The sequence below is a fragment of the Homalodisca vitripennis genome, unplaced genomic scaffold (genome assembly GCF_021130785.1).
Source record: "Homalodisca vitripennis isolate AUS2020 unplaced genomic scaffold, UT_GWSS_2.1 ScUCBcl_1939;HRSCAF=6194, whole genome shotgun sequence".
Taxonomy (NCBI): domain Eukaryota; kingdom Metazoa; phylum Arthropoda; class Insecta; order Hemiptera; family Cicadellidae; genus Homalodisca; species Homalodisca vitripennis.
In genome coordinates, this window is record NW_025778111.1 from 156,370 (window position 1) to 169,616 (window position 13,247).

Sequence of the window (13,247 nt, forward strand, 5' to 3'; positions counted from 1 at the left end):
GGGCACTTAATTTTTTGTGATGAGGTTGAAGGCTGCTCTAGGTCTACATTTAATGAAATGGGCTTCTTAGTTGGGACTTTAGCACGGGGTTTCCCCTTTTCTTCTTTCAACAATTTCTTTCTAGCTTTTTCTTTCAACGCCTCCTTTTTTATCTCTGTGGCTTCTAGAAGCTTATTTTTAAAGGGTGAACTTGTAAATATTTCAGATTTCATTTTTTTACTTTTTCTCTTCTGGACGCCTGTACGCTTCGGTAAAGGTGTTATCATTTGTAGGGACACCCAACGATTTTTATTTTTTTGACTGGTTTTGGGTGTAGTTTTCTTGATCGGTGTTGACTGTGTGTTGCTAGAAGTTTCTTGCTCAGCTATCTTAGGGTTAATAAGATTTTTATCACTTCTAGCAAAGTTCCTTACATCATTTTCTGCGAGGACCTGATGGTCAGCATTAACTGAGCAGAAATTATCAACAACATCCTCTTCCAGGACTTCATCGGGAGCACCAGACTCATCTGCACACGCTTGGCTTGGGTTATTTTCCTCCACTGGCTGATCTGTAGCACTACTTGGGAGGAAGTCTTCCTCAGAAAAAATATCTTTATTGAAAGGAAAAATGCCGCAAACCTTAAAACCAGTTAACGCTTTTCCCATAGTAGCACTCTTTTCATATGCCTCAGCAAAGATCTCTGCGACCTGGAACTGGGTAATTACTCTACCTGGATGATTCAACAGCCATTTGTCACAAGATTGGGAAAAAAAATCTTTCAAAGACTTAAAGTAGCTCCTGTCAAGAGGTTGCATCCTATGGCTACTATGTGGTGGTAGAGAGAGAAGATGGATACTGTGCTGCCTACAAAATTCAATACTTTCAATACTGATATGCGATACATGATTATCCAGGACTAATAGAGCTGGATTTGTTTCATTTGATGCAACATGATTCTGGAAGTGTTTCAACCAAACGGTAAACAGATCGGAATTACTGTACCCAGAATCGGAACACATCATAATTGAATCAGGAGGAGCTCGATTCATGAGCTCTTGTTTGGCCCTTTTTCTGGCAAAGATTATGGCAGGGGGTATGTAATTTCCACTAGCACTCATTGAGCATATGACAGTGGTTATCTGACCTCTTTCTGCAGACGAAATTTTGCCGACACCTTTTTTCCCTTGAATGGAAACAACTTTGGGTGTTTTGTTGGGTACTGTACTCATTCCTGTTTCGTCCATATTGAAAATACGGGAAGCAGGAAATTTGTAGTTCATCAAGAGGTTTTCAAGGTTTGAAAAAAAGATCCACTTGAGGCTTGAAGCACATGTTTCTAGCTATACTGGTCTTTGTTCTTGTGCGAAGGCTCAACTTGTGACCTTTTAAAAAACTCAAACCCCAATCTTTAGCTGCCTGTTTGGTTTCCTTGTTGAAGGGATGTGGTATCCCGTTGGTGTCAGCATATTCATATGCCAATCGAAGAAGGTCTTTGAAGGTGAGTCCGTAAAAACATGTGTCTAACTTCTTACAGTGCTCCGCCAATTATTTTTCTTGTTCCTCATTGAAGACTGACACGAAGCGCCCCAGCTTACTTACTCCAAAGCCCTAAAAAAAAGCTTGTGTCATTTGGCTGTATTCGGTATCTAGTTTTATCTCGGCCTGAACATTTTTTGTAAATTAGTAAATAAATTGTAATTGTAGTTAGTAAATTAGTGGGATATCGCATGTAGATCTAATTAATATAATCAAAATTATTAACGAAATGAGTACCTGTTTCAGACGTTTCCGTAAAGCTGTATCCGATACTCCAAACTCCCTCGCTATCTGCCTTATAGAGATACCAGCTTCTAACTTCTGTCGTGCTATTTGTAGCATTCCTTCAGTTATTGTTTTCCGATCAGTTTTTCTCTTGTAATTTCTGGGAAAAAAATTGAAATTTTTAGTATTGGAGCCTAAAAATAATTAAACATAATATATTTTCAACAAATTAAAATAATTAGTTGCTTTGGGAATAAAGAAATATTTTATTCCCTTAAGAATATTAGACCTATTAGTGTTCTTTTTAAACAAGTAACTATATCGCGCAGTGCGAATCTTTGCCCCACACCCTGCAATTACATTATTTGCTTAGTGCTACAATCTAGCGGAGAAATTGAGAACTGTCAATAGCATCACTGTACACGTTGTTCACTGTGATTTCAGATTATATGCGGTTTTAATTGAAAAGTAAATGTTATCAGTCTAATTAACTGTTTGCAAAAACTCGAAATATTACATCAGAAAGTATTAATTTGTAACTTACCTCATAGTTGTATTATCAAGGTATCTGGAAGTACGAAACTACGTTGACGCAGCTACTACTTTGAGACCATTACACTGATGAGCAAGTTGGCCAACTGCAACTCTCACAACACTAAAATTACCCCAGTGCGAACTTTTACCCGCCACGAACTTTTGCCCCACTCTACTCTATGGCTCTTAAGATGTTTAATAACTTCATTTGCCTCATTCAAGTCCTCTGTTAGTGTTTTAATAATCTCATTTTGCGTCTGAAACTCCTGTGTTACCTCATTACTTATTTCTATTGCTTCCCTATCATTTCTTAAAGTAACATCAACAGACAGACATTGATTGCAAATCCATTTTTTAGAGAATTTTTTCATGCTGTTAAATTCTTCTAGGGAAAGAGAAGAACATTTTACATGATACCACTGTGTGCACATTCCCTTACATAGAACAGAGGGACTTGTTTTGGTTATATTTTTTGTACATTGTCCACAGGGATATTTCTGAGTTTTATTTTTCATTTTATATGTACAGTATATTTACACTTCAGTCAACTTTATAAGTTATGCAATATCTCAGGAAAACCAGTAGTCGAAACAGCAGTTACTTATAACATTAGCAAAATAATATCATTAATATTATTAATATTATTTATTTCACATCATCAGCAGTTAGTTGTTAGATATTTACTTTAAGTGATTCAGTTCGATGAGTGATTGAAAGTCAGCAAATGCAAACAATAACAAACAACAGCTGGCCACCCGCCCCTATCAGCTGAGATAAGCACTAGCAATAGACAAGAAACACCAGAGCAGGTGGGCAGGGGGGAGGGCAGTGTCCAATTGTCAACTGTTGACTGTTGATATTGCGTAGAGTGTTATCAAGTCCAATGGTCAGTTGTCTCTGATAAGAAGGTAGACCTTTCTTATCTATAAAGTTGCAAAACACAGGAAATTATCACAATTGTTTTTTTATGTTCTTTGAGATTTTACAATTATAAAAGAGTCAAACATAAAAAATACCACCTTCCAACTGTAGCACCTTAAAAACTACACAACTTTACCTGAAATTTTCACACAAACACACTTTTTAAATCACTGTGTTGTGGAGCCAAATTAATACACAACCTGTCTCATTTGCTAGTAATCAGATGAGACACACATAATTTTAATAGTTCTAAGGTAAACAAAATGAAGTACACAGATTTTCTTATTGGAGTTAATTTCTTTAACAATTTTAAAAGTTATTTTTCAGGTTCTGGGGAAACAATTAGTTAATTACAAAAACGTCGGGTATACCCGTCATCAAGCCACTGAACTTAGTTTATAAGTAAAACACAAAAAATAAGACCAAGAACAAACATTTTTAAGTTAATACTGTAGGGTATTTATTGTTAATGTTTATTTACACCACACAAGTGGTGTTTTGAGCTATTTACATCCCCACCTACCCCCATAAAAAGGTCCGAATTTTATTCCTTTTGGTACATGTCAACAGAAATACATGCTTTCTTTTCTTTTCCCTTCTCTGCTGCACACTCTGCACCTTCTTCCTCTGGATTTTCCTCCAGGAGTTTGACAAATTTTCGAAATTACATGTTCAGTCAGTCGCTGTCTTTTTGCTGGGATATTAGGTATGTCATCTTTTGGTGGAAGAAGTTGCTCAATGATACCCAACCTAAAGTCGTATAAGGGAATTTTCACTTCAGGATTTGCAAAGCAATAAAGGCGATAGGCATTGGTGACAAACATCTGCAATTCGTGGACAAAATTTATACCAGCGCAGGGACTTGTGATCACACGGGTAGTAAAATAAAAGTTGGTCATTGCGATCAACACCTTTCATTTTGGCATTGTAGTGTATTATCGGAATGGGTTTTTGTTTCATTTGTCCACGCCTGTTACTTGCCTCACCCATGTCGTTTTCAAACTCTGTTGATATATAATTGACAACTCTTATCTTTCCACTTGCCTACCATAACCCCCTCCGCATAACGTTCTGCCTTTTCTCCCTTCTTTAGTGTAATAGTTTTCAAGTCTGGTGGTGCTTTTTTCTGTCTTTTCTGAGAGTTCCAGTGCAATAAGTATCTTCTTGCAGAAGTTCCCAAGCAAGTGTAGGACTATCATAATAATTATCCATATATAATGAATGCCCCTTGTTCAATTTTCCAGTCATCAAATATTTTACTACTTTTGAGGTATGACCTTTCCCTGACAGGATTCCCTCACTCCCACTGTAAACTGTAAAATTAGTAACAAGGCCATCGGGTTCAGTCAAAGCATACATTTTTATCCCATACTTATGTTTTTTGTTTTTTATGTACTGTCTGAAGCTAAGCCTCCCCCTCCACAATATCATTTCTTCATATAGAGAGAGATCTTTGCCAGGAGAGTAAACATGTGACATTTTATTATTATATGAGTCAATAAGCAGGTTTACTTTAGACAGCTTGTCAGTGGTTTCCAGAGTATTGTTATTGAAATGCAAATACCTCAAAATCAAAAGAAATCTGTCTCGACTCATTGAGTTCCTGAAGATCTTGAAATCAAAAAGATAATTAGTCTTCCAGTAATCTTTAATTCTGTTCAGTCTGACAGTACCCATGTGCAACAATATTGCAATACAAGTTTTAAATTCATTTACTGTCAAGTCTTTCCAATCATTTATGCGTGACTGAGGTTCCAAGTTGGGGCCAAAAAATAGTTCCCTGGCATAGAAGTTGGTAAATTGTATTATATTCTCAATTAGTATGATGTCAAACAAAACCCAAAGCCAATCAACTGGCCTATTTCGTGTTGGTTTTGGCCAAAGAAGTTTGTTTTCCCCTGTAAAATGGATATTACGAAGACCAGATGTAGTAGGATTCCATGTTGGATCAAACGTACCTTCTTCACCTGAGTCGGTGTTGTATTCTTCCGCGCTGCCTTCGCTGCTTGAAAGTTTATTTTCACTGTCTTCTGAATTGTTACCAGATGTTTCCGCCATATTCATGAACATAGTATTCAAAATAATAAACAAACTTAACACTAAACATGGCACAATACAATGTAAACAATAAAGTATAGGTAATAAACTGATATCACAATGGAAGTGTAGACTGGCGCGCACAAAGATTAAAGGAGTAATATATGAGGGCCTGACAGCGAAAACAAACTCCTCACTCAAAAGCCGAGCTCAGACTGAGCCAGTACTTGGGGATGGGGACAAGCCTCGGGTACCCGCCGCCAGGCTGCGGCAGTAGGCACTCGTGACGGGTATACCCGACGCGCCGCACCGAATGTTTTAAAATGTACCACTGTATTTTTAGCTTATCCTCTGAGTTAAACACCTTTCAGTAGTTTGGTACACCATGCATATATTTAAATTGCATTTATTTATTGTTTAATAATAAAACTTAAATTGAATTGAATTTAAAACAAGTAATAGCAGTTCAAACGTATGCCACGGAAAATTCTGTCAAAATTATCGACTTATATATTTTAGATTATTTTAGGAAGAAAAGTGTAACAAAAGGCAACCTGGCAATACCAATGTTACTAAACAGTGACGTTTTCTTTCCACCAAAAAGAACAAAAAATTCTTACAGAGGAGAAAAAGATAAAAATTTCTCTGGAAAAGCCTTTTGAGTGACAATGGCAGACTTCAATAAATTGTCTAAATTATTGTAAATGAAATTATATCATAAATCTGTATATTCGTAGCATTAGAAATCAGTAGGACTAAATTATTTTCATCATATGTATTACATAAAAGTTAAATTACTATAATATAATTAGGAAAATTTTGTATTTATTATTGATGTCACGTGCTTTGTTAGGTATTTAAGTCAGGTAGTTGTCATTGATTTTGTCATATTCCTATAATTATGTTTTTGGTTGAATATTTACTCACAAGTTTCTTTTTTAATCCCCTTAGTTTGTTACACCTATTACATAACTCTTATTACAGCTTTTGTAGCCTTATTATTAATTTATTTACTCACAATTACTATTCATTATAATATACACATATAATATACACATATAATATACACAACTCCACATTATAATATTTTCTTTTTGCCCTATTAATTTGAATAGCTTTCCAATAAAACAAAAACATATATTTACTATCTTTTTAACCCTTTATACAACATATAATGAAATTATGACACTTTATTCGTTGTGCACCATCTCACAATTTGTCAAGTGTCTTTGGAGTTATAAAGAAGGTTCAGTATTAATATAATTAATTCGATAAACATTAATGTAGTATGCGTTCCATATAATTTCTATGTTTTGCAGATATGTTCGGATGTAAAACGACTCATTAATTCTTAATAGATAATAGAAATCGAAGCGTTCCGAACTGAATTCGCTATCAGCCGTATGTACAGAGTTTGTCGGAACTGCTTCTGCTTAGCTCTTACTGCCGAATTTTCGGGATTTATCGGTACTGCTCGGCTCTGCCCCCACTCTTTCTCTCTGCAACTTGCGATCACCCCATCCAGGTGACGCATGAGGAGCTCGTGCTCGTGTACAAGTAAAACTTGACCTCACTTTTGTCCTGGCACGTATGGATCTTCCACCTCTCTCTTGTTTAAAACATTTGTTTTGGCGTATTCCTGGAAATTCTATGTAAAAAATATATTTAAATAGCTATTGCTGGCGATATTAACTTAGATGTGTTGGTACCCTATGTAATTTTGGACAAACGGATTTTTCATTTACAGAAATTGCACTAAATTATTGAATTTCTTACAAGGGTATGCAGTACAAGAAGTAGTACTATAGATAGTTTTATTTTTTACCAACATGGAAAAGAACAACTTAATAGTTACAGTTTTAATAACAAATTTCTCAACCTATGATGCATAATTAATTACATATTTATCCCAAAATTATAAATTTGCAAGAAAATTGGAATAAAGTTAGACATTCAAGGTTAACATTCTTCCTAATAACATTCGTTTTCTAAATGTTGATTGAGTGCTGAAAGTGTGTGAGAGTTATGTGCTCACAGCTTACCAAGTACCATGAGAAAAGCAATAACCTTGATGACGAACCATTTGGCTTTAGAAAGGGAAAGTCAGTTGTGAGTGTTTGTACCGATTTTGTTGAGTCTATCAAATTCTATTCATTGGAAGGATTTGGTTGTTAGCACTTTCATGGGGTTGACCAATGCAGTTGACAGTGTTTTCCATCATGTGGTAATAGAAAAGCTAACAGCTGTTGGTGTTCAGTGCACAGGTCTGAAATGGTAAGATAAACCGACCAAATATCAGATACTTTTTGTTAGGCTTATTTTTTATTACCTAAATATCCTTAGAACAATACCACAATTGGTCAAAACTTAAAAAAACTACCTGGCTACAAGGTTTAAACATGGAAATATTGAGAAACTACATACTTACTTGAAATATATTTTTCAAATAAAATAATGCACTTTGAAAAAAAAACAGTCTTAATATCGGAGGGTTTCCTAATATCGGGTAGATTTTTAATATAGGAAAAAGACGGTAGTTTGAACTCTGAAAAACAAATTTATTTTTTATGTTACAGGAATGATGAAAAATATTAATCTTAATCAGAAAGGTTTACAAGTTAGTGTTTTTGGCAATGATGATAAACAAATGTTTGCAATTGTCGCTGTTAGCGCATAACTCATTGGCCCAAAGAAGACGTTTAGTACACCTGATCCACTGCTCTTCTCGTGTGCCTGACTTGAAGAGTTATCCGCAGTAGAGGCAATCGCATTCATCTGCACTATCCTCGTGGTCTGTCGACACAAATTGAACGTTATTGGAATCATCCGAGTTGGAACTTTCTTCATATTTCCTTTTTTCCGAGTTTGTTTTCGAAAATAAGTGACTTAATACTTTATATAATGTGTCGAATTTTATTATACATACAACCTTTTATTATTTACCGGCATTAAATGTTTTGTTAATAGAAAAAAGATAATAACAATATGTATATTAAAAACCTATACAACATAATTCAACTTTAAAATAATAAGCTTGCATTAAGTGTTGTCTGATTTTAATGACTGGTTTTAAGAGTGTTTATAATATTTTTTTTCATAATACGGTAAAACTGAAAATCCTTCATTATCAAATTGTACTTTTTCCGTATTTAGGTAAACTTTATGAAATAAATTTTGGTTATAAATTACAGTAGGAGTACGAACTATAACGTTAATAACCGATTTCAATGAAGATAAAAACTGGTTAAAGGCGTTTCATTCGTTAACTGTGTCTTTGCACCATTGAATACAAGTATAAATCGGAACCTAAACAGTTAGAAATGTTAAATTAGGACATAATCGTTAATTACATTTTTGAAGTGCTACAAATTGTTGCATTAAAATGTCAACTAGCACTGCGTTAAGAATATCATTCGTGCCTATCAGCAGCAACAAAGGGTAATCAGGATTAAAAAAGGTCGTTTTGATTTGACCTTAGCTTATATCATACACCTTAACTCCTGAAAAACTAAAATTTGTCTCAACTTTTAATTCAGAATTTTTGAAATAAAAGAAATAACGTCGGGATAGTGAGTCACCCGTTAATTGAACTGTGTGTAAATTATTCATTTAAATTCTAGTAGAGTGAGGCGTAGGGGCTTTAAAAAAGGAAGTTGAGAATTGATTAAATTGCATGATCTATACGGAGTCTACAATCTATTCATTTTAGTTTTAAAAAAATCTGTAAAAGGTAGAACGATCATTGTTTGATTTAATCTAACTATTGTTTCTTAAAAGTAGATGTATTTTATCTTTGCCAAACATGAAAGTAAGCTGTAATAACTACATTACGCGAGTATATTTCTTTTCAGGCAACCTAAATGTTCAAGGTATAAATTGCAATTTAGTAACATTATAACTAAATATTTATAATAATCATGTTTGAATTAAACAACGCAATACTTTGAATTACTCTCAGTCGTTCCTTTTACTTTATATTCTCAAGGGTTTCTTGTCTGAGATTTCCCACAATAATATAAAAAAGTAAATTTTAAATTTGCTTGGTAACTAAATTAAGCAAACCCAAAGAGTGGTGTATAAATGCAGCCCAACTTATGACAACGAATTGAGGGAGGCAGATATGAAACCGGTTTGAATCGGAGATGCGAAAGCAAAGTTTTTCTATTGATTTTAGTTAAAATAATTCTGAAAAAGGTAGAACTTTAGACTCTTTACCTTCCTTACCTATAGATGTTATAGCAGCCTCATCCTTCTTCTTTTCTTTGTTCTTGTAACAAAACCGAATCACCCAAGTTTTGTCACCATTCTCAGCCTTAACTTTCCTGCTTTCAGGCCCTACCTTCTACAGTATTATTGAGCAATACTCAAGAGCTTTACTCTTAGGGTTGCAAGAATCAAACATACTTTGGTGACAGCTTTAATTTTGAATGCTTTTAATCCAGAGAACAGATGGCAAAGAAAGTACTGTGAAATGACTATTAGTAAAATATATATCTCCCGGTTTATTTATGAAATTACCCACATTAATTTTAAATGATATTACCGTTATAGTTATGAACAATAATGATTCTTTAAGCATATCTAATAATTTTGTATTGTATGAATAAACGACACATTATTGATTAGTTTGGTGCATATGTCATTTGCTGAATTTTTATAATGCTTGAATTAATAAGTAAAATTACAAAACCAGCCCTCTAACTATATATTGTTAATATTCCAATATTATATATCTGTATGCCACAGGTAAAGGACTCTAGGGGAAAAACGTGAATTTTACAGTACAACAGTTTTAAAAATTCTTTGTTTCTTTTTTGTGTAGCACACTTACTATGACAAATTAAACATCTACAATTTCGTATTTTATTGTCATATCTTTTATTTAGCTTCAATTAACATTGTTCTTAAAAAATAAATTCAAATACATAAAAAAATTAATGAATTGGACTTAGCGCCTCTAGCATCTTTGGACATAGTGCCTTTGCCTCTTATGATATAGTGCTTAAAAGTCGTACTAATAATGATAAAAGGTTTTCAAAAAAATACATACATCCCACAAAATATAAAATAGCGGCATGCAACTAAAATTACAAGAATTCCCCTTCAGCTTAATTCATGATTTTTTGTGATTAAACTCTTTTTTGAACGCCACCTCCTCATTTATATGATCTTAAAATGACAGTTTATTATCTATTGCCACACCTAACAGTTGATAGTATTTTTAAGTGTTACTTTGTGACCAAACATAAAAATAACCGTAATGTTAATTATTATTATATCTTTTCCTTGAAAATACTGTAATGTTACTTTTGGTGGCATTAAGCTCAAGATATAGTTTATCAAAACTTTTAACAATGTCGTTGACTGCAATTTGCATATTGTTGAATGCTGTGTCATAGTTCTTATGACAAGTGTAAAGAGAAATATCATCGGCAAACTGCACTGTCTGTATTTCTTCAGGTAGGCTGTTCTTTAAATCAGAGACGTACATTGAAAAAAGAAAAGAACTTATTATACTTCCATGAGGCAAACCTTTGTAGGCATGTCTGGTAATTGTTTCATATGGAAGTACCAGATGTAGACTTTTTCTTATGAGCCATTTACTAAAATGATGTATAAACTTTGTTGGTATACCTTGCATGTATAATTTTCTCAGTAGGACCGGGATTGCTACATTATCATAAGCACTTGAAATGTCATGTGCTGCAACAATGACATTTTCTCTTTGAGTTAGCGCAACCTGTATATCTGTGGTTAAGGTAAGTAAATAATCTGAGCAGCCACGCTTCTTCCGAAATCCAAATTGATTTTCATGAATGATTTTTTGCTTGTTAACTTGCCACTAAAACCTATTCTTGATCATTGTATTCATTAGACAGGAGATGAATGAGATAGGCCTATATGACTGTTCATTACCTTTATTTTTAATAGGTTTAAGAATAGCTGTTATTTTTACTTCTTTCCATTGAATAGGTAATTCCATTTTGTAGTTCCATATACTATTGTTTAGCAGAATATAGAGTGCACTCATTGGGAGGTTCTTTATCATATTGTATGTAACTCCATCTAATCCTGGGGATGTATCCTTTTTCTTAAAGTAAATAGCATTATGAAGTTCTTTCATATTAAAACTATCCTCAAGAAAGCTTCCTTGGCTGTTAATATTGATTAAGGGGTAGTTAATTTAATCGACTTGTGCTACATAATCTGGAACAATATGACTCATAAATTTTTCTGCCAATTCAGTATTATTATCAAATTCATGATTGTAGGCCATTGTACTGTTCTTTAGCTTTTTAATAATTTTATTTACCAAGCATAGGTTGATGAATGTCTGTCACTAATCTGATTGCATAGATTAGACCTCTGTTTTTTCGCTTGTTGAATTACTTCTTGAGATTTGAGTTGAGCAATTTGATAATTTCTATATGTAAGTGCAGTCATATTTTGTTTAAATATTTTAAAAGACAGCCTTCGATGAGCAACTGCCAGAGAACATTGCTCAGTCCAACACGTTTTAGGAACAAAGCCTAACTTTTCCGTAATGTTTGCCTTTCGTACGCAAGGAGTTACAATGTTTATTGCTTCATTCATCGGTAGATATAAAATGTATTTTATATCTACCGATGAATGGTCAGGTATATCTGCTAACACCTGCTCTATGTAGTTCGTATACATTTCCCAATTAATTAGCTCTCTTAACATTTCTAGTATAATTCGTTTTTGGATTTATGTTAGAATACAGTTGACTAATTTGAAAGCTGATTGTAATTGGAAAATGATCACTCCCCATTGGATCATGTAATATATCCCAACTGAGCATCGTTGAATATAATTTAGGTGTAACAAATGTTAAATCTACATATACTGTCGTTGGGATAAAGCGGAGTTGTGGTTGGATTATTTGAGTTTGCCAGTATGAATAGGGAGTTATTGTAATGGTTGTATATATCATTAACACTGTTAGCTTTATTGCAACCCCAAAAAGGGTGGTGGGCATTGAAATCACCGCAAACTAGAGTATACCCTTTATCATCAGAACATAAATTTTCAAACCAAAATTCCTTGTTTATTTTTTTATTTCTGCTATACAAGTTTGTGATTTTAATTGGATATTTCAAATTGGTGGTGATAATACTAAGGAGTTGGGTAGATTATGTATTAATTTCTCTAACTACTTGAGCAGTTATGGCTTTGTGTACTATAAGTGCTATGCCACCATATCCATCAAATCTATCTAGTCTTAGTAGATAATAACTGTTGTCAATCAACTTGACCTGATTGGTTAGCCAAGTTTCTTGTATAGCACCAATATGAATGCCCTGCTTGGAAAAGAATCGTAAAGGCCATTTATGTTTCAATGACCTGGCGTTCTACTGAAATACTTTTAAATTATGTACTTTTCATTGTTATTAATATAACATATACTTTAGTGAATTGCTAATATTGTTAGTATTAATCCGAATTAGAAAGTTGGTTAGACCCAACAGTTTATTTGGAGCCTGTGATACTATGTAATGAATTACTGCTAGTATTGCCCCTTGTATGGGTTGCTTAAAATTAATCATTTTTGTTACTATTTGTATGATCTCCGGATAATTTGATTTCAGAGATCTCAAATTACATTTATGAACGTTAAGTAAGGTTGACATTATTTAGTTTTAGTAATGCTACTGCATTTACTATTTATACCTATTTTGTTCGGTCTTTCAGGAGGTCTTACATTTTTACCTTTGCTTCTGTTATCTTTATTTAGACCTATAAGGTAAGATGAAAAGATTTCTTCAATTTGTTTTTTTTTTTTTTTGCTGTGTTAGTATTCGATAGGTTAATGTTAAGGCATTTACCCCTTAACTAGTTAATTTTTTCCTACGAAATGGTTTTTAACTGCTCTCTATTACTTTCATTGTCTGTTGACTGTGAAGTGTATGTTTATTCAATGATTTCTGAACCTGTACATTGATTTGGCTTGTTTGTGTTACCTTGTGTATTTGACGGGATTTGTCTGGAAT